The sequence below is a fragment of the Periplaneta americana genome, chromosome 3, assembly GCF_040183065.1.
Source record: "Periplaneta americana isolate PAMFEO1 chromosome 3, P.americana_PAMFEO1_priV1, whole genome shotgun sequence".
Classification (NCBI taxonomy): Eukaryota; Metazoa; Arthropoda; class Insecta; order Blattodea; family Blattidae; genus Periplaneta; species Periplaneta americana.
In genome coordinates, this window is record NC_091119.1 from 129,982,751 (window position 1) to 130,008,259 (window position 25,509).

The 25,509-nt window shown below is 35.8% G+C and overlaps 1 protein-coding gene across 17 annotated transcripts in view; it reads right to left on the minus strand.

Moving 5' to 3' along the window:
* ATP8A (ATPase phospholipid transporting 8A1) overlaps nt 1–25,509 on the minus strand; it is a 415,740-nt gene that overhangs the window by 346,132 nt on the left and 44,099 nt on the right. Inside the window, exon 1 of one of the 17 annotated variants that reach the window (XM_069821585.1) lies at nt 11,298–11,686. The exons of 13 other annotated variants lie outside the window; for them this stretch is intronic. The gene's annotated coding sequence lies outside the window, so the exon portion shown is untranslated. Of the gene's footprint in view, nt 1–3,017; nt 3,324–10,983; nt 11,140–11,267; nt 11,687–25,509 lie in introns of those variants that run through there. 3 more of the 17 variants (XM_069821587.1, XM_069821589.1, XM_069821586.1) reach the window with 3 other exon arrangements.

The window sequence follows — 25,509 nt, forward strand, 5'->3', positions numbered from 1 at the left end:
ATGCATTGAAGAAATACAAAATGTAAGAGAATCACTCATAAGTTTCTTTTAGCTTTATCCCGAACAATCGTCACTCGCTACATTGATATAACAAATGTACCTAATACAAAGTGATTGGAAAATTTTAAATACAATTTATGGCGTGATTACAGCTTAATTTTGTGGGGAAGGTTTACTGATTTATTAATTTGTATATTATATTTAATTTTAATGGCAGGATTGTGAGAATTAAGTGACACTAATACAATATCCTATTGTAGATTGTTTACTGATACTAGGTTATTATTGTATATACACGATGGGCAAAGTTTGGTTAATTTTTTACTTCAGTTATTGAGCAATTTGAGTATTCTTCCCTCGTATGATATGGACTTGTCCTACGCTTTCATTTGTTTTTGGCGAAACCCCCTCGTAAGGTATGGACTTGTTTAGCTGAAAACCATGGTCATTGCAATTGCTGTCTAGTAAGTCCGGTCACTGCATGATGTCACTACTTCCTGTTACACATAAAATGTGACATTTTTCCCATTTGTACCACCAATGGTCACGACATGGCTTTTAAGGAACCTGGAGGTTCATTGCCGCCATCGGTCCCTATCCTGTGCAGGATTAATACAGCCTCTATCATATCCACCTCCCTCAAATCCATTTTAATATTATCCTTCCATCTACGTCTCGGCCTCCCCAAAGGTCTTTTTCCCTTCGGCCTCCCAACTAACACTCTATATGCACTTCTGGATTCGCCCATACGTGCTATATGCCCTGCCCATCTCAAACGTCTGGATTTAATGTTCCTAATTATGTCAGGTGAAGAAACCAATGCGTGCAGTTCTGCGTGGTGTAACTTTCTCCATTCTCCTGTAACTTCATCCCTCTTAGCCCCAAATATTTTCCTTAGAAGCTTATTCTCAAACACCCTTAATCTCTGTCCCTCTCTCAAAGTGAGAATCCACGTTTCATAACCATACAGACAACCGGTAATATAACTGTTTTATAAATTCTAACTTTCAGATTTTTTTACAGCAAACCAGGTGACAAAAGCTCCTCAACCGAATAATAACAGGCATTTCTCATATTTATTCTGCGTTTAATTTCCTCCCGAGTGTCATTTATATTTGTTACTGTTGCTCCAAGATATTTGAATTTTTCCACCTCTTCGAAGGATAATTTTCCATTTTTTTTATTTCCAGCTCGTACTAGTTCTGGTCACGAGACATAATCATATACTTTATTTTTTCGGGATTTACTTCCAAACCTATCGCTTTGTTTCAAGTAAAATTTCCGTGCTTTCCCTAATCGTTTGTGGATTTTCTCCTAACATATTCACGTATCATCCACATAGACAAGAAGTTGATGTAACCCGTTCAATACCAAACCCTATCTGTTATCCTGAACTTTTCTAATGGCATATTCTAGAGCAAAGTTAAAAAAGTAAAGGTGATAGTGCATCTCCTTCCTTTAGCCCGCAGTGAATTGGAAAAGCATGTGACAGAAACTGGCCTATACGGTCTCTGCTGTATATTTCACCGAGACACATTTTAATTAATCGACAAAAATATTCTTAAATTTCAATAAACGAGTCTAATATGGCCTAGCCCTTAAAGTGTAATCGAAAGTAGTATAAACAAACATCCCACAAACCTCAACTTAGTTCGTAAAAAACATGAAAGCTTCGTCTGACAGAAGTTATAAATAAATAGTGAAAATGTGTGGAATTTGTGTACAAATGGAAGATGAGAAAACCAAGATAATCATGAAAAAATAGATGAAGCAGTTGAAGAACGAGAGCTGCAAGAATATCGATGGTTGGACAGAGAGTCGTGCTTATGGGAATCAGAAAATGTCAATGACATTAACAATCATTTGATTATATAATAGATGACGTGCGTCGTCAGTTCGTAACAACGGCAGGGTCTCACAATATTGCAGAAACTTAATCCAACTGTTCTATTTTCTTCCTAAATAACAATATAATTACATTTTAATGAACATGTATCCTATTAAAATGATTACCGTAAGTACTTCATAAAGATTAATTTTTGGTCCTACAGAATTTATCTGTTAAAAAAGTTATGGTTTATTTAACGACGCTCGCAACAGCAGAGGTTATATCAGCGTCGCCGGTGTGCCGGAGTTTTGTCCCGCAGGAGTTCTTTTACAGCCAGGAAATTTACTGACATGAACCTATCGCATTTAAATACACTTAAATGCCATCGACCTGGGCCGGGATCGAATCCGCAACCTCGAGCACAGAAGGCCAGCGCTATACCGACTACACTACCGAGGCCGACATCTGTTACGGTAACAATTGTTATTAGAGAAAAACAATAGAGGAGGGGGATTCGATCCGGTGCTGTGGATTGAACTTCGGCGTAGCTCAGTGGTTAGAGCGCTTGGTACGTAGAACCAAGGACCAGGTTCGATCCCCGGCGCCGGAGCGAGTTTCTCTCCTCTAATAACAATAAGTACTTCATATTCGGTCTAACCTGTTCTGACTTCACAAGAGCAAATAAGGATTATGAAATTGCCTCACTAATAACCAATGCAAAGTTATTTTTTATGTACATTACATTCAAGCATAATGTACGATTATGTTTCGCAAATCACTTTAACAATAATTCTGTAGTGTTTGGTCAGAGCATAACTCCAAAAATGGCTTTTTTTTTAGCTGAAAGCGCAGCCCTATTTAAAAAAAACAGTTCTCTTTCGTTTGGTATAGCAGTGGTATCTCAATCTAATCTATGTTATTTTCATTCACATTTGTATGTAAATTAGAATTGCGATTTGTATAGGAAAAGCGAAAATAAAATTGCTTGTATCTCAAAACAGGTTTTAGAGTTATCATGTTTTGACCAAAGACCACAGAATTATTGCATTTAATTTGCGATTGAACTTCACGTATACAAGTATACAAGCTTTTACAGTTTACACATGACAATGAAAACGAGCAAAAATCTCAACAGAGGTTTACAGGAATTAAAGAATGTACATGTTATAACAGAACTACGTAAACTTACATCATATTTATAGTTGCTCGCACAATAAGCTTCAATGAAAAGGATTCGTCTTGAGTGCCCGTCCGCTCGTTAACAACTCGGTGCAATATTTGCTCTTGCTGCTCCTATCGTTGAACTCGTATGAAAATTAGGCATTTCTAGTCCAAAATTATATATGTAATTAATTACTTGCAGTCTTCATAAAAATTTCATATTAATGTATATAAATTTGAAAGAACAAAACAACACTCAATACAATTTCACGTGATTTGTTTCACAATAAATTTGTACAGAAATTGTGTGGGGAAACAGTATTCAACGTCTCCCTACAGTGTACAGCCTACACAAACCCACTGATCCTTTACTCTACTGAAGGACGTTTGACTTGGCCAGTTAGAAGTAATTAAACGCTAACCTTATCTAACGTAACGTAATGTTACGCGTACATCGTCTAGGTAAGCGAAACGAGTTCGCGGTAGATTTCTGAACTAACAATAATGCGTCCTCAATTCAGTCTGCCTAATCTCTTAACTACATATTTAACTAGCTAGCTAGTTAACAGATTAAAATTAGAAAACAAAAATGTTTCTAGCCACTACCGTAAGAGCAGGCTCGTGTACGGTGTGGTCTTAGCCAATAATATAACATAAAATTTACAAAGACAGTTTACTAAATACAGTAAGTAATTTAATTCAAACCAATAAATAACACACAAGAGAAAAAAAATGAAGAAGAAAGGGAAAAAGAGAGAAAAAAACACATTTAATATAAATTGACATTCAGACAGAAGCATGAATATAGTCGACAGAAATAAAGGTAAAAAAAGGTAAAGGTATCCCCGTAACATGCCATGAAGGCACTTGGGGGGCATGGAGGTAGAGCCCCATGCTTTCCATGACCTCGGCACTAGAATGAGGTGGTGTGGTCGGCACCACGCCCTGACCGCCTTTTACCCCCGGGAAGGACCCGGTACTCAATTTTATAGGAGGCTGAGTGAACCTCGGGGCCGTTCTGAAAGTTTGGCAACGAGAAAAAATCCTGTCACCACCTGGGATCGAACCCCGGACCTTCCAGTCCGTAGCCAGCTGCTCTACCAACTGAGCTACAAGAAAAATACACACATTTGTTAATATCATATATCTTGAACAATTTTATAAATTTCTTTTTTAAAAGGTTCAATTTTAAAATATTTCAAATCTGAAAAATGGTTTGTAATTTTATTAACCGACTGTTTCTATCTCAATTCCCAGCAGAGTTTTTAAATTCTATTAGCACTAGTAACGTTTTCTTTCGTTCCAACAGATGCACCGCTATAATCAAAGGCGCTGGAGCAATGATGAAATTTTCTTTTTTGTTTTATTTTCGTAATAACCTACGACATGATCTAGCGAAAACAGGTGACACATTTCGAAACACCATCACGTAAGAGACATTTAGTGGTTGTGTTCTGAATGAAAACTTTCTTAGGACAGGGATGTACAGAATATTTTCTTTTACAGTTTAACATATATTATACTTTATTTTCTTTTTATTTTAGACTATTCCTATGAAGGATTACGTTTATTTTAATAGGATAACAGTAAGAATTAATTACTAATATAAGGTCCTCAGTAGTACAGTGATCAGTATCCCCGACTGTCACGCGGGAGACCGGGGTTCGATTCCTCTCCGGGGAGAACTATAACATAGTACGAAATGGAAATATAAAAATTTCAAATTTATGCTTTGAAGAGGTGGAAAAATTCAAAATTTGGAGCAACAGTAACAACTATAAATGATACTCGGGAGGAAATTAAACCCAGAATAAATATGACGCCTGTTATTCGGTTCAGAAGCTTTTGTCATCCAGTCTGCTCTCAAAAAAGCTGAAAGTTAGAATTTATAAAGCAGTTATATTACTGGTTGTTCTGTATGGTTGTGAAACTTGGACTCTCATTTTGAGACAAGAACGGAGGTTAAGGGTATTCGAGAGTAAGGTGCTTAGAAAAATATTTGGAGCTAAGAGGGATGAAGTTACAGGAGAAAGTTACACAACGCAGAATTGCACGCACTGTATTCTTCACCTGACATAATTAGGAACATTGAATCCAGACGTTTGAGATGGGCAGGGCATATAGCACGTGTGGGTGAATCCAGAAATGCATATAGCGTGTTATTGGGAGACCTGAGGGGGAAAAGACCTATGGGGAAGGCCCAGACGTAGATGGGAGGATAATATTAAAATGGATTTGAAGGAGGTGGGACATGATGGTAGGGACTGGATTAATGTTGCTCAGAATGGGGACTGATGGCGGGCTTATATAAGAGCGATAATGAACCTCCTGGTTCCCTAAAAGCCATTTGTAAGTAAGCATTATACGTATAATGCATAGGATACAGTAATACAAAAGTCAAAACAGTTTGAAATCGATGCAGCTGTTAAAATAATGCTTTCATAAAAAAAAAAAAAAAAAAACATAATTTCCTCTGTAAAAAATGGGGTTTAATATCATATTTTGTTTTTACATTGTTGCATTTCATGTACTTTGGCAAAGTTAGTTTCGAAATGTAACGTAACAAATCCATCCATGCATGCGTGAACTTCTCATTCAAGAATATAATTACTTACTTACTTACTTACTTACAAATGGCTTTTAAGGAACCCAGAGGTTCACTGCCGCCCTCACATAAGCCCACCATCGGTCCCTATCCTGTGCAAGATTAATCAAGTCTCTATCATCATATCCCACCTCCCTCAAATCCATTTTAATATTATCCTTCCATCTACGTCTCGGCTTCCCCAAAGATCTTTTTCCCTCCGGACTCCCAACTAATACTCTATATGCATTTGTGGATTCGCCCATACGTGCTACATGTCCTGCCCATCACAAAGGTCTAGATTTAGTGTTCCTAATTATATTAGGTAAAGCATACAATGCATGCAGTTCTGCATTGTGTAACTTTCTCCATTCCCCTGTATCTTCATCCCTTTTAGCAGCAAATTTTTCCTAAGAACCTTATTCTCAAACATCCTTAATCTCTGTTCCTATCTCAAAGTGAGAGTCCAAGTTTCACAACCATACAGAACAACTGGTAATATAACTGTTTTATAAATTCTAACTTTCTGATTTTTTGACAGCAGACTAGATGACAAAAGCTTCTCAACCGAATAGTAACACACATTTCCCATATTTGTTTTGCGTCAAGAATATAATTATTTTACGTAAAGTAGATCTAAGGCATGGCATTCCCAGCTTTACTTCCCTTTCGCAAGAATACATGCTACGGACTCTAACGTCTTTTAAAATCCATATTACCCTCTGCAGGGTTTGAAGATGCGAATTCTGGATCTACAGACAAGCATGGTAATCTGTCGGTCATTGAGATAAATCGATTCAGTCACTGTGAGAGACATTAACCTTACTGGAAGTTCAGCTCATGTGATTTAGGGACAGCGAGCTGGATTCGCGTTGCACGTGAGTTCGAATACCACTTGGATTGATTACTTGGTTGATTTTCCCCCAAAGACTTCAACTGTCACGGACTCATGTCACTATCACTATGTACGCTAGAGAATCGTGCAGTTAATATGTCGTCAAATTGTCAACATTCAAATAATTAACCTTACTTTCATACACTTTCATATTTATGTTAATGTGTAGCCCAGTGAAATGTTTGTGGAGGTCTGTAACTGAACTTAATGTATTTTGCAATTAATTTTGTATTCAGATAAATCTAATATAATATAGTGAAAATAGTTTTAGTTCAGTCATAAGATTTATCTATTTGCAAATGTTTATTTGCTACAATATGTATAAAATATTAACGTTTTCGCCTTTTCGGCATCATCAGATATGTTAAAACACGTAATCTAGAACTTGAACAAATTAACGAATATACATTGTAATATAGGCCTACATGACAGATAAATTTGATGAGTTTTATGTATTATGTAGTTAAGTAAAAGTTTTTGTAAAAATGAATTCAAACATGTAAATTTGGAAGGACAATTGTGATTTTATATACATATAACTCATGTTACAAACATATGTGAGTGGTTAAATGACACGCATTAAATTATTGCCAAGTACGAATATCAGTGATATGAAAGGTTTAAATTGAATTTGTTAATTATAAGTGAAATGGTAATAGCAAGAGATTTAAAAGACAAAGTATTATAAAACAATGAGAGATGATTAATGATTGTAAAATGATTTCAGAACATGTAACTTTGGAAGGACAATTGTGATTATATATACATATAACTCATGTTACAAACATATGTGAATGGTTAAATGATACATTGCCAAGTACGAATATCAGAAATATGAAAGGTTTAATTTGAATTTGTTAATTATAAGTGAAATGGTAATATAATAGCAATAAATTAAAAAAAGCAAAGTATTATAAAACAATAAGAAATAATTAATGATTAATAGTCACCTATATGGATGCAGTCACTTATATACGTAATCAATAAATTCAAGATTAAAGAACAGCCAAATGTATTGAAAAACAACCACCTATGATCAATTGTAATAACATGACAATACGACACATAAGATTTTATTATTTTATCATTACTATTAATCATTAATAATTTCTTATTGTTTTATAATACTTTGCTTTTTTAATTTATTGCTATTATATTACCATTTCACTTATAATTAACAAATTCAAATTAAACCTTTCATATTTCTGATATTCGTACTTGGCAATAATTTAATGCGTATCATTTAACCATTCACATATGTTTGTAACATGAGTTATATGTATATATAATCACAATTGTCCTTCCAAAGTTACATGTTCTGAAATCATTTTACAATCATTAATCATCTCTCATTGTTTTATAATACTTTGTCTTTTAAATCTCTTGCTATTACCATTTCACTTATAATTAACAAATTCAATTTAAACTTTTCATATCACTGATATTCGTACTTGGCAATAATTTAATGCGTGTCATTTAACCACTCACATATGTTTGTAACATGAGTTATATGTATATAAAATCACAATTGTCCTTCCAAATTTACATGTTTGAATTCATTTTTACAAAAACTTTTACTTAACTACATAAACTCATGAAATTTATCTGTCATGTATATTACAATGTATATTCGTTAATTTGTTCAAGTTCTAGATTACGTGTTTTAACATATCTGATGATGCCAAAAAGGCGAAAACGTTAATATTTTATACATATTGTAGCAAATAAACATTTGCAAATAGATAAATGTTATGATTGAACTCAAAATATTTTCACTATATGAACTTAATGTGCTTATGTCCGTTGGACCAAATTACAGAACACTCACAGAAGCATCTATTTCATCGTGATAATGAATAGAGAAATCATAAACTGATGGCAGGGGGAAACGGAAGCAACCTCAGAAAACCCTGTCCCAATACGGTCTTTCTGCATTATAAATTCCACTTGAACTCGCAGAATTTTGAAATAATGGCCTACAGTCTACTTTTACAGCATGAAATGCTGACGCTCTTGCCGAAATCGTGCGTCAGTGAGATTGGTTAGGGAGCTTAACGTATGTTTGATATTTGTGAGACATCTCCAAGCTACGAGGCTGTCATATTTTGTAACTATAACGCAGACTTCCAAAAAAGTTATATGGCCATCTAGCCTACCATATGAAAATTTAACCCCTTGCTGCATAGGACAGTTTTGCACACACTGGTTTAATATTCAAATAACTTAAGTAGTTCTCTCTTTCTCAAATGATGTCACATATGGTCAAATCCAGTTATTGACATATCTGTCTCAGTATGCAGTTTGAAATATTAGCCTATATGCTTATATTATAAGTTACATGAATATAAAACCGGTATGTGCCATATCTGTCCCAGAATGCGGAAAGGGATTAAATTAAAATTATGTTCTAGTTAACGATGCTCGCAACTGCCGAGGTTATATCAGCGTCGCCGGTGTGCCGGAATTTTGTCCCGCAGGAGTTCTTTTACATGCCACTAAATCTAGGGACATGAGCCTGCCGCATTTAAGCACACTTAAATGCCATCGACCTGGAGCGGGATCGAACCCGCAACCTCGGGCATAGAAGCCAGCGCTATACCGACTGTGCCACCCAGGGCGATTACCAGATGAATGTTATGTTTTATTAAACGGCGCTCGCAACTGCTCGAGGTTATATCAGCGTCGCCGGTGTGCCGGAATTTTGTCCCGCAGGAGTTGTTTTACATGCCACTAAATCTATGGACATGAGCCTGTCGCATTTAAGCACACTTAAATGCCATCGACCTGGCCTGAGATCGAACCCGCAACCTCGGGAATAGAAGGCCAGCGCTATACCAACTATGCCAACTAGGCCGACTACCAGATGAAGACAGGGGTCCTTAAGGCATAATGCGGCTGGAACGTATTCTAACAACTAGTATCTCTTCAGTGACCGAATTACAGAATCACCTATAAGTTCGCGGTCTTCACACAGGGCATGGTTTGCATTTTAACAAAGATTACACGGGTATTTATAAACAATTAAGAACCTATAATAAAATTAATATTATAGGACTCTATAGCCTACAAGAAAGTGCATTAAATGCTAATTACGTTTCATTCTATGTAAATTCCAAGACAATAACAAAATCAGAGATCGATTATGGCTTGAAATCCAAATCGGATACAAACAATTTCTTTCAAGTTTATTCTGTGGTATTTTTCCTGATCATTTTATGACTTCAGTAATATTATCTTGCACTGATTTGCTGTGTTATTAGGCGATAAAGAAGCGTTCAATAATGTTTTGCATACTTTAACGATTTTAACCTTTCTCATCCGAGCAAGTTATTTGGTCGTAATTCATGTTCAAATATTAATATCGATTTTCACAAAAATGTCGTTCACACTGTACGTACTGTAACTTTGAAACTTGAGAATTTTCGAATCATGTTCCGTGCACGTTATTCTAATGACAAAAGCATTAACGATCTTTTTTTCGTAAAAGATTCGGGTTCAAATCCTAGCGCATTTTAGGTCTAATTTGTGATGGAGAAGGCAATTTATCTTCGGCTACTCCCATTTTCTGTGTCACACCTCACCATTATTACTTTCGGTCTCAAAGTTTAAGAAACGCTCGGTCTTGCCAGCCAACACCACACCACATTGTCACAGAGAGATATAAAGCTAAATTATTCTTAAATTCTACCGTATTTCACATACAGCACTCCAGTTTTGACAATTATTTCTCAAAGGACTGTGGATGTGAGTCTAAGAATTTTCTACTGTTGCCAAAATATTACGTAACAATAATTTTAAGAATCCACTTCAAAATGAGATCACAGCAATAAAATATGACACTTTGAAAATCGATATCAGGAAAAGTAATTGCAAAAAACAGGAATTGTAACTTTTCAGCAATGGAGGCGTAAGAGCTACTTTAAATAATTCACAAACAAATAGAACAAAAATCTCAGATTTTCATATCACGGGTCACTTGAGACCGCAGTGCGGAAAGGTAATACAATGAGTATGAACGATAAGATAAGATCTGAGAGAGAACAAGAGCAGACTTTTTTTCCCTTATAGGTATCGACGCCACCAAAAATCTGAAAGGATTTTTCAAATCCCTAATAATAAACGACATTGACTGGACACTTCCAGCAACATTTCACCTACTCTCCTATATGAAGGAAGCAAACAACATAATGGATGCACAGCACACACGAATTAGAGCCTATTGCGTCAACTAGTCATCAATAACACATGCTTGCACACGACTACACTCAAGATGTGAGACACTCCCCCTTCACCTCTCCCTCCTTTTTGGCCTACATTATCAAAGCCAACATAAATCAGCCAAATCGACTTGCTTAAATCTCTACACACAACCAAAATAGCCTATATTTCTCTTTTTAGTTTTATAAGAATTTTTAAATCTGGGTTTTACCTTTCAGGCTGAAATTATGAAGATAAAAGATAATTAAAAGATTAAAAAAGTTATTTTATCTAACTTAAAGTATAAAGAAAGCATACCTATGTACTCAATATATCACATCACACAACACTTTCTCAGTCACTTGTCTAATTTCACAAGTTTAAAATCACTTCTAATATAAATTCTTCTAATTTCCTCTGTTTTAAACATCATTTAGTTCATACATTTATTCAGACTATATCTTCACACTTGCAGCCTATAAAAAGGTTAAATCAGACATCAATGCAAAACATTAAAACATAGATTGAAATTAATAAGTGACGTAACAAACTTAATACGACAACACTCGTAGTAAAAGCAGCAACAGAAACAAAATACGAACAGGTGCAAAGAGGCAGGGGAGCTGCATTACCAACACTTTCTTGCAAGTAAAGCCACTTGAAGTAACATCAGTTCACACTTGTAATTTCACAAGGGTCCATCTCCGCGTTCTGTTGTATTAAACGTGTTGTCTCCTGCAACAATTACCGCACAGCCATCTTAGCGGCGGGCTGGCGAGATGAGATGAGCAGTAGTAGCAGCAGTAGCAGCAGCAGCAGCGCCGGGATGCGGGCACAACGCGGGATGCAGCAGAAAACATCTGACGACCGGCCGGGCGACGCTACTGCCTGCTCTTCGCGTTTGTTCGGGGACGCGACGCGTAGCGCCGAGGCGCTGGTTCCCACGATGCTGCTGCTGCAGTGAGGTATAAGGAAGGTGAAAGGGCAGAACCAGGCCCGTGCGCTGCCTAATTATGACGTGGAGCGTGCACCATGTCATGAAGGCAGCTCTGAGATACATCTCTAATGAGACCTCCACCGACTTAACTACCTTGTTCCTATGACATAGGCTCAGTCTTTGCAATTATGTAAGGGATTGTGCCACATCACTATTTCATATCAAAATATTTTACATTTTCTCAGGAAATTAATCTTTATCAAAGTCAGACTTTATTATTATTATTATTATTATTATTATTATTATTATTATTATTATTATTATTATTCTGTGGCTCAAGTGACAGGCTATCCACAAACAAACAAATCCAGCGGGTCACGATTCAAATCCCGACAAACAGGTAGATGTTAATACCTTTGCAATACAGACTGGATATGCGCGTCTTGCCTTTTGTTAACAATGATTATTAGAGGAGAACAATTCGCTCCGGCGCCGGGGATCGAACCCGGTCCTTGGTTCTACGTACCAAGTGCTCTAACCACTGAGCTACGCCGAAGTTCAATCCACAGTGCCGGATCGAATGCCTCTCCTCTGGTGTTTTTCCCTTTTGTGGCCTAACTCCCAAGTTCGACATATATATGTTGACATATATTATTAAGTCAATTGCCATTATACAAGGAGCGCACTCAATTGAGTGGTTTGGTGGCCGAGATTCCACAGTATATGCACTGTTGGGCTAAGAATGTAAGTAAAGATTAATTTTTGGTCCTACAGAATGTATTTGTTATGATTATTAGAGGATAAAAATCCGTTCCGGCGCCGGGAATCGAACCAGGGTCCTTGGTTCTACGTACCAAATGCTCTAACCATTGAGCTACGCCAAAGTTCAATCCACAGCACTGGATTGAATCCCTCTCCTCTAGTGTTCTTCCCTACATTATAACAAGGAGCGCAGTCAATTGAGTGACTTGGTGGCCGAGATTCTAGTTGACTTAATATATTGTCAACATATGTTGAACTTAAGAGTCAGGCCACAAAAGGGAAAAACACTAGAGGAGAGGGATTCGATCCGGTGCTGTGGATTGAACTTCGGCGTAGCTCAGCGGTTAGAGCACTTGGTACGTAGAACCAAGGATCCGGGTTCGATCCCCGGCGCCGGAGCGAATTTTTCTCCTCTAATAATCATTGTTACCAAAGATATTTATTCTGTAGGACCAAAAATCAATCTTTACTTGCCTTTTGTTGTCTTCTAAGCAGTAGTCTTGTGCAAGGCCGACCACATGACCAGAGGGTCCCACTACTTAGGCTATACTGTGTTAGTTAAGAATCCTTATAAACGTGAGGACTTAACATGTCACAGGAGCCAATTCTATGGGCAATTTATTATATTTCTGTTAAATTACTCACTATTTACAAATGATTAATGACGTATAAAGCAGGATGCAACTTTAACAAGCATCTACTCCTTTTCTATTAATTTAATTACAGATAGGCCTATGTTTTACTTAACGATGCTGGCAACTGTCGAGGTTATAAAGTTATATCAGCACCGCCAGTGTGCCGAAATTTTGTCTCGCAGGAGTTCTTTTACATGCCAGTAAATCTACTGACGTGAGCCTAAATGCCATCGACCTGGCCGGGACCGAACCCGCAACTGCGGACAAAGAAGGCCAGCACTATACCTACTGTGCCACCCAGGCCGACTCTTATATATTATCCACTAATTAATATTATATATGATATGAATAAAAAGAGGAGACTTTTTAAATTACAACTCCAGATATTTCAGTTAAAAGTGTTTAACTGCTGCATAAGAGTTCGCAGCAATAATCAACTGGTTCAAACATTCAATAGTAGGTATCATACTGCACATATTTTAATAATAATAATAATAATAATAATAATAATAATAATAATAATAATTATTATTATTATTTATTTATTTACTTATATTTGAATGGGTTATTTATGAAAGGGCCTAAGTCTTGAATACTACATTGTTAGTAACTTAAGAAAAACTGCTTATAGGCCGAAATTTTGAAATTAAGGTTGAAATAAAAATTGTATCATAAATTCTACAAAGCATTAGAGTGTGAAACTTAGTCCTCTTCATATCTAAATCGATGTATCTACACCCAAAGCGCAGTTATTACATTACAAACTCATTTTCACAAAATAATGACTTAGGTCCTTTCATAAATAACCCATTCATTTAGTGTGCTGTACAACAGCTAGTGGCCAATTACAATTCAGCACAAAGACAATAATAATAATAATAATAATAATAATAATAATAATAATAATAATAAAGTGTTTTTAGCTACAATTTAGCGCATCCGGATTAGATTCTATTCTCTTACATGAAGTAGAAACTTTATACCCAGCTTTTATTTATTTATTTTTTAATTATTTATTTTTTTATTTATTTACTCTGGTGAAGTTAAGGTCATCAGACTTTCTCTTCCACACCACCAGAAATGCAATATAACTACAAGAAAAATTATATATCATGACGTAATTAATATAATGTAATAATGTGCAATAGAATGAATATGACATAAAAAAACAACTGAACATACAAGTAGAAATTGAAAATAATAAAAATTAGACTAACATATTAAGCAATGATGCAAAAAAAAAAAAAAAAACAAAAAAAAAAACAAAAAAACAAAAAGTAAAAACATATACAACAAATACACACACAAAATAATTGCGACACTCAGCGTCATTATTATGAACCAAGGGACAATAAGCTGTTCTAATATTAGATGAAAATATTGTAAGAACGACACTAAAATATACTCAAACATGTAATTGTCAAACAACTGTGTCACTGTATTTTATATTCACTAATGCACTTTATTTAATATTTTATTTTCTTGTGTGTACAGCTTAGGGGTGCAGATATAAAAGTAACAGCTACAGGTCTGTCAATGACGGACTCAGGGCAAGTAGAAGGGGAAAGAAATGCCTTCGCATCCTCTCAACTTGTATGAAAAGTAGTTTAGTATCCTGATACGAAGACAAGAGTAAGAGTTAATCTAACAAAAGGAAATTATTGCCAAAATACTAAAGATAGTAACTTCGGCATAAATCTACAACTTCTCAGAAACGGATTTCATGAGATATAACATACCTTTCTAGTTTACTTTTAAACTGTGACGGTGTCCGGCAATCTCTGACGTGACTAGGTATACAATATATACAGTATGCATGTATGTCCTATTTTATAAAAAAATTAGTAACTTTGCATCATACTCACATGACATAGGAATACATATAATAAAATTGTACCTTTAGTGTTGATTCATATCAAGCCACCCATACAGAACAGCCCAGTTCCAGAAAAAAAAAAAGAAAAAAATATATAGCCTATACACATATATATGATTGATGAGGATGATGATGTTAATGACTGCGATGATGGTGATATATATGTGTGGAACTAAGTTTAGAGGGTATACAGAATAACTGCACTAATTTTAATGGTATTCGTGTTCCTATCTTAATTGCATTTCATGTCTATAAAATTATACAGCCTTGACATTCGTCTCCGGCCATTTCCTGCTCAGAGATTATATGCTAGCTGCGAAAGAAAAAGAAGAAGAAAAAAAGAACATTCTCGTGACGTTTCACGCACCGTGAACGAACAGAGAGGTCATTTCCACATCCACATCCGTAAAGTCTACCCACTTCCGCAGATAGGCAATTTCCAATTGCCGATCCTTTTTGCTAGGCTGAAATCGAACGACTCGCTATACAAGTCCAGTGGGAACTAACTGAACAAGATCTCTAAACCATGTCTGTTCTTCTGAGTGTCTGTTTTCAAATGACTGTATGTCCTGTACCAATAATGAATTACTTATTATACGTTTTCACCAATACGAGAAACAGTTTTAAAGACAAATTTTGAAGATAATGTTTCAAATAGAAGTTAATAATATAAAACGAAGTATAGCGGAACCAAATTATACGATATTTAAAGGTTGTCGAATTATTAGCAACACCAACATTTGATATTGTAAACGAGATTAAAATGTCCTTTTAATTGTCACATCATTCTCTCTTTTTTCCCTTCTTTCTTTCACCCTTTCTCCTTTATTTCTGTTTCTTATGAATAACTGTTTCCTGTGAATTTGCAAGTTTCTGATTGCATTCGGATGTATGTCATCGTGCACCTGTGAAGCATGCTGTTTCCTGTGAATTTGCAAGTTTCTGTTTGCGTTTGGATGTGTCCTCGTGTACTTGTGAAGCGTGGTAACGGGTATCGAATGTATAGTGTTAGAATATAGTTATTTAACACAGACATGAACGTAACTGATAACAGTGATAACATTGCAAATAAACCGTTCTGGAATACAAAAAAAGTACAATGAGAAAGTACGTACCACCTTCGTGACACATATTCTTTTAGACATGAAAATGTATTCTTTCTATTTCCCCATTACATCAGTGCCAAAATTCGGCATTTTTAAAACTAAATTAAAGAATAATTAAGATTACTAATGATTTAATAAATTTATTACACAAAAAACTTTTAAATGTTAAATTGAAACTATCATAGCAGCGTAGGCTATTTGACCATAGTTAAATATTTATTTCGGATTGATATCCGCCATCTTCAGCTTTATAGTGAGGTCCTGCGGTTGTTCCCAGTTTCTTCTTTTTGGTGCTCTGGTGTGGGTGCGTTTATGATAGGTAGTGTTGTGTCAAATAGGGTGAGTTCTGAAATTGAGTTGTGTGTTAAGGATGTGTTGTGCATGTTTTGTATTTCTGTATATTCCGTATTGTTCTAGTGCAGCGGTTCTCAACCTATGTTACGTGTACCACTGGTGGTAGGCATGCCCACTGCTGGGTGATACTTAAGTTTGAAATAAAAATATAAATGATCATAAAATATTGAAAACATATAGCTGTTTTCTTATATTTTAAGGAACATTTCATTGCATAAATTCGAAGAGTAATTATTGTTTCTTCATTAAACACGCCTGAATAAAGCAATACATTTTTAGTGTTGGAGCACAGAAATGTTTATTCTGGCCTTGAGAGCGACACATGACTTTTTGTTATTGTAAATTTGGTTAGTGGTACTGCAAATTTCCAAGTTAAAAATAGTGGTACGCCATTAAAAAAGGTTGAAAATAGCTGATCTAGCATGTTTAGTTTCTGGCCTTTCAGTTCAATGCCATAATAGCACAGTCTACTATATACAGTCACGAAGCTCAATACGTAGTAAATATGCATCCATAGATAGTTGTAACCACTAGGATGCTAATATCGCCTCATTACAGACAATGCGAAATAGAACCGGCACAGTCTATTGTTCCTAGCACCCTCACAACTCAAGCTTCGTGACTGTATATAGTAGACTGTGATAATAGTTTAAATCAACATTAGAAAGTTGTTTATGTAACAAGTTTACCAAATTATTAGTAATCATCGCACATATAGGGCACACAATGGGACAAAGCCAGACGAACTGGAAGAAACCGTTCTGGGTCCGACCTTGGAAAAATATTCATAGAAATCACATTTTCCGAGTTCTAGTTTTCGAGATAGCAAGCGCAGTCAAATGAGAAATACGCATCTTACCACATCAGTATTAGGTGAGGAAAAGACGTTATGTATCACGTGACGAATAAGGAAGCAATAGTCTTTACAACTCTACCTGAAGATACTCGGTATACAGCAGGCCTAATTTGTAGTTACAATCACTTAACCATGAAGTACAAACAATGGATATAGCTACATGTTATTTATTGTCTTTCAGCTGTTTAGTTAGCGCATCTAACGGCCAAGATGGTACTGCAACATAATAATGCGCAATACTCTTTCCGGACAACGTCATTTGGAAGATAATGTGTTTCGGAGAATAGAACAACGTGTCCGTGACGAAGAAAGTGAAACATTTTCAAGCTTCAGAAATGTTCGGACACCATCCAACGAAAATGTCTTATTGCATCTGCAGAACAGAAACCATGGATGAGTTTGCGCAGTTTCGCTAGAGAATTAGGGCTGTCTCAGTCAACTGTCCGGACGCTTCAAGATGAGCACATGTATCCGTATCATTTTATACAAAGTTAACAGTTGTCCTCACACAATGTACTTTTGCGATAGCTGCAACTGCAATCAAGTGTTTCTCGTGTGAGTGCGTGTTTAACAGCTACAATAGTCGTTTCTGGTCTCAATAAATTAAACATGCTGTTTACGACAGAAGGCATGAAGTCAGATTTAGCATAAAAATATGCGCTGGCATTGTTATAAACGCTGTCATCGGACCTATCTTCTATTTTAGTGTCAATGCTCACCACATCCGGATGTTTCTGAGCAGTGTTCTACCGTGCTGTACCTTTCGTCGTGAGTCAGAGTATGTAGATCCAGTTCGACTGCACTTCATTACATTACGGAGGTGTTCGAAAGTTACTTACAACATAGGTCACCGTTTCTGGCGTGTGAAATAAGTAATGGGAACGTTAAATGCTAATGTCTTACTTTTACCGTAGTCAGTCCGACAAATGTGTTTGGTAAATGGCTGATGTAACGTGTATAGAAAGTGGTACCATTCTCAGCTGCACTAGCAACATGCTCACAAACTGGGCACTATACTCTAGGGGACACGCCGAAAACGCTGGCGCCAGGAAAACGGATTTAGGAAGTCAAGGAGCAATTCCATGACATGACCATCTCTTTCGCCAGATATCCTCCTCTGAATTTTTCCTGTGGGAACACTGAAGAAGCACGTCTCCAGAGTACCTCCTAAAACCACAATATATATGGTGGCAAGTCTTCACGCAGCATTAACTATGATTGATGTCAACATGTTAAGATGCGTTTGAGAGAATACAATGCACCACATTTCGAACTGCCTTGAAATGGACGAAAGACTCTTTGAACACTTCTGGGAAGTCCATAATAATCTGTGCATTTGTATTTGATATTTAACCTATTTGGACGCGTTTGCTATCTCCAAAACTAGAGTCGCAGGATACGAGTTGCATGGCATTTTGTTCTTATTTTGTAACGATGGATCACATCACAGACAGCTTGTGCACACATTTAGTTTCACTCTGCAAATCTCACATGATCCATATAACATAGTCCTAGTGCATATCAAAATATATTAATTTCTACCGATTTCCAAATAAAATATACTTTTATATAGAAGGCTCTTTTTATTTCAAGAAGGTGTCCCTGTTGGGAAGTTTCAATTTATTTGCGAAGGGACATAACAATATAATTAAACAAAGAATAACAAATGTATTTGTATTGCCTTTAAAGTACTGGATACCAAGTCTTACGTATCCCGTGTAGTAATAAACTCCATTTACGACCCGTCTCTTGGAAGTATAAACTCCCTAGAAGTCACTGTGTAAAAACGATCCACAGGCCGCTCTGTTTAGGTAAGTCAATCTTGCCTGTATGAGGAAAAACCAATCAGCAAAGTCCGAAATAGATGGCGAAAATAAATTATTTGGAATACTGACCAGACAATAACGATAATGGGCAGACAGGACAAGCCACACAGGTCCTTTATTCTTACTGCCATCCCCGAAGTGTGTTTAAATATTTAGGCAAGTATGTGCACTACGCGAGTGGGAAGAACAAGACCATGCAATGTTCTGTTGTACAGAAGTTTCTTTTTGGTCTTTGTTTACCGAATTCTTTGAATTCTGTAAGTTATTCTGATACGCGGATAAAATGGGGCATTTGTAGAACGATATTCACAAGATTAACTGGGCACCTTGGAGAAATCTATTTCACAATCGTTTTTCCTGAAAATAAAGTTGTCAGTTCCGTGACCCGATCTGTCCTCATTCTTGTGACGAGGTATCGGATAGTCACTTGTTATAAGAATTCTTGTTCATGTAGTGAACATGGTACAAGGTCAATTCTGAAGACAACGCAGAACATACTCATGCAACAAGGAAAGCACGTAAAGTCCTCATGACTGAAAGATACATTTCCAGTTCTGTACCAGAAATCGAATGCAGGCCCATTGGATTTCTAGCTAGATACTCTCACGACAAAATAAATAAATAAATAGACAGACACAAATGGGTGGGTGGGTGGGTGGATAGACAGACAGGATAGGAAAGGGTAGGATAGATAGATAGATAGATAGATAGATAGATAGATAGATAGATAGATAGATAGATAGATAGATAGATAGATAGATAGATAGATAGATAGATAGATAGATAGATAGATAGATAGATAGATAGATAGATAGATAGATAGATAGATAGATAGATAGATAGATAGATAGATAGATAGATAGATAGATAGATAGATAGATAGATAGATAGATAGATAGATAGATAGATAGATAGATAGATAGATAGATAGATAGATAGATAGATAGATAGATAGATAGATAGATAGATAGATAGATAGATAGATAGATAGATAGATAGATAGATAGATAGATAGATAGGAGTATCATCAAAAGACGGATCTTAACTTTCTTTAAAGAAGGTAATCATTTCATGGACGTAGGTGCCTAAGTTAGAGTTTTATAAAATACAGAGAAAAAATATGTATTTATTTTACTACTGGAGGGTACTTGACTGTTCGTCATTCACCCATATGAAGCTAGCTGAGTAGACCAATTTACCGACCGAGTCGACAGAGAAAATATAAAACAAATATTTTAATAACTTAATAAAATACAGATTTATAAATATGAAATAAAAGTTGACCAAAACTTCGAACTAATCCGGTGACATAAAACTATTAATATTAAACAAAACGTGAAAAATATTTGACATGTTGTTAAAGAGTACACTTTTCTGCAAGAAATGCGTTATTCATATCAGAAATTAATTTTGGAGCCAATAAATTGGTTAAGTATTAATCTGGATTGTATTTTGTATTTCTTTTTAATCCTTTGGTTGAGTGAAGATAAGGCCTTCACTATTATCCTCTTGGTCTATAGCCCATACTAAAGCTAATTTTGGAAGTCTGTGTTTATCCATTCTTTGTACATGGTATTTTCATTGTTGCTGATAATTTATTTTAATCAATTTCTGTGAATTTCATTTGTTTAAAATTTAGACTTTACTGCCATAACTTAGTGCTGCCTTTCATGTAATGTTATGCAATCTTAATTTTGTATCCACTGTCATCTGCCTGCCAAAATGTTTTCTGGTAGTTCTTTCATCTCATTATACTTGTACAGGGACATCATTTTATTTTTACTAACATTTTTAATATTAACCTGGCTATATCTTTAGAGGACCGGAAACACAGTTTGCTAACCCCTTCCACGACTGTAGTTCGATGATACTGGCGTAAAACACAAACAAATCACTTTACTAGGTATAGGAGGGAAGAAAAGTAGTTCATCCATTTACGTAAACTAGGAAATATCGCGAGTTTGAGTTCGATAATTTTCATTAGGTTTTTGTTTAATCAAAATACAGTACTGTATTAAGAATAAGTGTTTTTACTCACGAACTGAATTAACCATGCGAACGTATTCATTATGCAGTGTATATTATACTGTCTACAGCACATTAGCGTACAATATAGAGAATGAAGTTAAATTGAAAAATAATGATAATATGGATATTTAAACAGATTTCTGAAAATGGTGGCCGCTCATTTCGATACAGGCTTCAGTTCTTTTGTGCATATTATCGCACTATAGACTATTGAATCTAATTCCAATTGCCAGTTTCGTCCTTCGTACTAGTAACTCATGTTGAAATAATTCTGTACTTACTCTATAAAAGAGTACCTTACGTACTGTAAATTCAATCTTCACTTCTGCCCGACCCGCACAGATAAAATTACTCAGACATGCTATCTACTGTCCGTCCAAGTAGTTATGTCGCAGGATCGTAGAAAGGGGGGAAATCACGTGTCAGTTAATTACTTAACGAGGCACTTTTATTTAAGTTATTTTAAACAGTTGTATAATATTACGTCCAATTCCTAACAGAAATTAATGTTTCCAGAAAAGAGCTAAGACAGCCCAGCTTTTACATGGGGAAATCGGGATGCGAAGTAGGCAAACGGACAGTACCTGTGCGAAAATATGATTCAATATTGAAAGCTCTTTCGTCACTAGAAAACGCGAACATATTTCTGGAATGTACTATACTCACTAACTCAGTGCTGTTTACTATATGCGGACTTGGTTCTGTGTGGAGGACAGTTGGAACTTCATTAGTAGAAGGGGTGGGAGTGAAGTACATTCAAAAACTCAGGTACAATAAAAATTGAAGTAAAAATAAAATGATGTCCCTGTATAATTTGACATCTAGATCAGTTTCATGTTCTAAAAAATAAATAAATTTCCTATTATGTGTATTCAGATACTTGTTCCATAATTTTCCCATCCATCTCAATTTTCACGCGTTTTATGTTTTTCTCTAGTCGGGAGGCAATTTTTCAGATTTTCACCAAAACATATTTAGGCCCGAAATGCATCTACAAAATATTGAGTCTTATATGATCCCCTAATGAAGATTAAATTAATTAAAAATGTGTGCAACCAATGAGGGGAAAATCACTGTTCATGAGTTGAGTATCTAGCAAATTGCTCCTAATTCCAATCTATTATGATTACGTCTCCAGTGCATCGAGATGATAAAATCGCTTCCACATAGTACATTTGAATCAACTCCAAGTAAGCGTTCATGCGTTAATGTGACACATGAGCAGAGAGAGACCGAGAGGCAACTAATAACTAAAACATCGTTAATAATATTACGTCATGGAATGGTAAGCATTATCTCCGCACACGGCTTGGGGACAGGGAGGTAGAGCTGCCATGTTGAAGACCGTGGTCCAGGGAAGAATTAAAAGAAGAAATAGCCTACATGTTCCTCTTTATTTGTGCTGCAAGTATGGCGAAGAGAAAATCGAGCAGTCCAAATATGGACCTACGTGCTAGTAATGGGGTAATATTAAACGTACATTTCTTCTTATCCGTGTTCAGATGAAGTATGATATTTGTAACATACAGTGCCTACTTTTAGATAGAGGAGATACATGGATTACACTGACTACTCGTATTTAACTCAAGTAGCCTATACAGTGAAACATCTCATTTAAGGACATCGAAGGGACGTAACAATCTGTCCGCATCTGGGAGATGTCCTTTATTGGGAGGGAGGCTCCCCAATCTAACAGTAAATTTATAATGTGCATTATGTATCCCTTCACGCTTTAAATGAAATGTATTAGCTACTGTAGTTTAATTCTAAATACAGTATACTGTAGTACAGTAAATTCTTTGCAACTTTGAACTACAGTAGATAAAACTGAAAAAGGAATATACAGTACCATGCCATGCAATTTTATTCTAGGTCTACAGTTATGCAGTATTGTAATTTACAGTTTTCAACTTAACCTTTACGTTCAGGTGCCATGTCTCTCGAAACAGAACAACTGATTGAAGTGAAGAGAATAATCCTACTAACCCAATCATGTGTCGAATACAATTTCACGGTCGCGGAAACCTTGGACCCATCAGACAGGTTAAATTTTATGACTTTGTTTATCCTCCCGCTTCCAAGCCGGCTGAGCTCATGTTAGCCTACGAGACCCTTATGATGTGTTTCATGTTTAGGAATTTCTGTACAGTTCTCAAAACTATATTTTCCATTTTTGTAACACATTAAGTCTTGAAACCCAAGTTCTGTCCGCAGTCAGGAGGTAAAGCAACTTTAGGACTGTGAAACAGCTGTCCGTGTCCGTAAACGAGAGTTTAATTTATCATTATTTCTATATTTTTTCAGTTGGGACATAAAAATCTGTCCGTATATGAGGAGTGTTCGTATCTTGGGGATGTCTGTAAGAAGAGGTTTCATTGTATATTATGTATATATTTATTGCCATCAAAATTATGTACAATTTGTATATCATTCGCTAATGGTGGTCCTGTTACATTTCTGTTTTCCAGGAATCCACTCTTAACTACATTTTACCGTTAATACTATTACTGTATATTCCATACTACGTACAATCATTCTAGTTATTTCTTGACTATCTCTTTCCCTTTAATTAATATTTCTTACTTAAATAGCCCACATATGTTTATACCTTAGTTTTTCCTTCCCATTTTTTCTTCACTAGGTATATAAAAAATGTCCGAGTTCCCTCAATTTCTTCTGTTTACTGTTCTATACAATTTCCTATACGCTAGTTCTACATTTAGTTTTAGTAATGGTTCCTCAATACAATTTTTCTCGTTCCTTCATTTTCTGGGCAAGACAGTAGAATGTGTATCGGGTCTTCTTTTTGATTAGCCTACATAAATAACATATATCTTTTCCTATGTATCCTCTTCTACTTTTTAACCTCCAAATCCCCAATCTCCACCACGCTAGTCCCATCCTTTCTTCCCTGTTGTTAACTTTTGTATATTCTTCCTGTCCCCATATGATTTTTCAATTCTTTAGCCTACGTATTAAATGGGGATGTACAGTAAGAATCCGTCGCCAGTCGACGTTCAGGGAATACTATGGAATGATGACTAGGGACCGGATTTTTATGTAATATCAAGGTGTGAAATATGTACATATTTATGTAAGAAAAATAAGCTGAATATGTAACAAAATATGTAAAATCATGAAAACATTTAATATCAATACCTGGCAGGTATAGGATAGATAAGACTCTCCAGTTGTGATTTCATAGAGCACCCGACTTTTTTACCGCACATCACTATTTTTCCATCTGTAGTGAAAGCTTCGTCCATCGCAATCCATGATTTTATTTTTGTCGTTAGGGGTGAAGATACAGGAGTCATTTTAGTTAGTTAAAAGCAGTAGATAAACTCACTTGCACTTTATACTGTAAGTACTAAAACTAGAGAACTGAGTGAAATGAATGACATAACAGAACTGCAAGCTCTGTTTCGCTTTACTGGATTAGGAGAAAATAGGAGATGTGGGACACATGCATTTTAGCTGCTCCCTGTAAGAAACAAAGTACCTACTAAAACCTCAAACTATAGGCATTTACAAACAGTTGTTTGAAAAGTGACATTCCTGTCTCATTCAGAAGGGTAGCCGAGAACCATACTTTCTAATTGCTCGGAAAATTCAATTTCCGTATAGGTCTACTAAATTTAAAGTAAAGAGATCAAGCAATAACCTGAAAAGCTATTTATTTTAATATTTCAACATATTTCCAGTTTGTTCCTTTACTTCAGCTTCTTTTCAAAAGTCGGCTACTTTATTGCGGCTCATGCCAGACTTGACACGGGTTTTTCCCTGGAAGGATTAGGCAGAGGGTGGGTAAGGTTGCAAATTGCATGGGAACGGCTTGTTAAGACGTGTGCAGAATAATTATAGTTCGAGACAAATCATGTCGTCCTCGTCCCATCCACAACATGAAGGCAACGCTACTTTCTGAGTGATTTTTACAATACACGGCAGTTGTATGAGAAAGGTTGCCTTTTGTTCACTCATATTTACAGTGGGCAGTATGGGGTGACTGCCTCTATTACTTTCTGGAAATAAGGACGTTATGTTTCGTCCCGAAATATGTCCTTTCTTGGGTAAGTAAAAAGGTTTTTTAAATCTGTGTATTTCAAATTGTAAACTTCTCCAGCAGAAGTTTTTTTTCTTCCTTTTAGAGAAGTAAAAATGAATAAAACCCCTAAATATGTAGATTTATGTAATACCAAGCCATAATATGTAATATGGAGTAAATATGTAAAAATATGTAGTATCAAATTTTAATATATTAATGGTAATTACAAGTTTCACAAATATTTATTATTTATATACGGTTAGGTTGAAAGGAATATAATATGTAATTACATAAAAATCCGGTCCCTAATGATGACGGAATAATGTAGATGCCTAAAAAGGGAGAAACGGGAAAACTTCGAGAAAAACCGCAACTGCGACCTTGTCAGCCCAAATGTAACTATTCAGGGCCTGACTGGA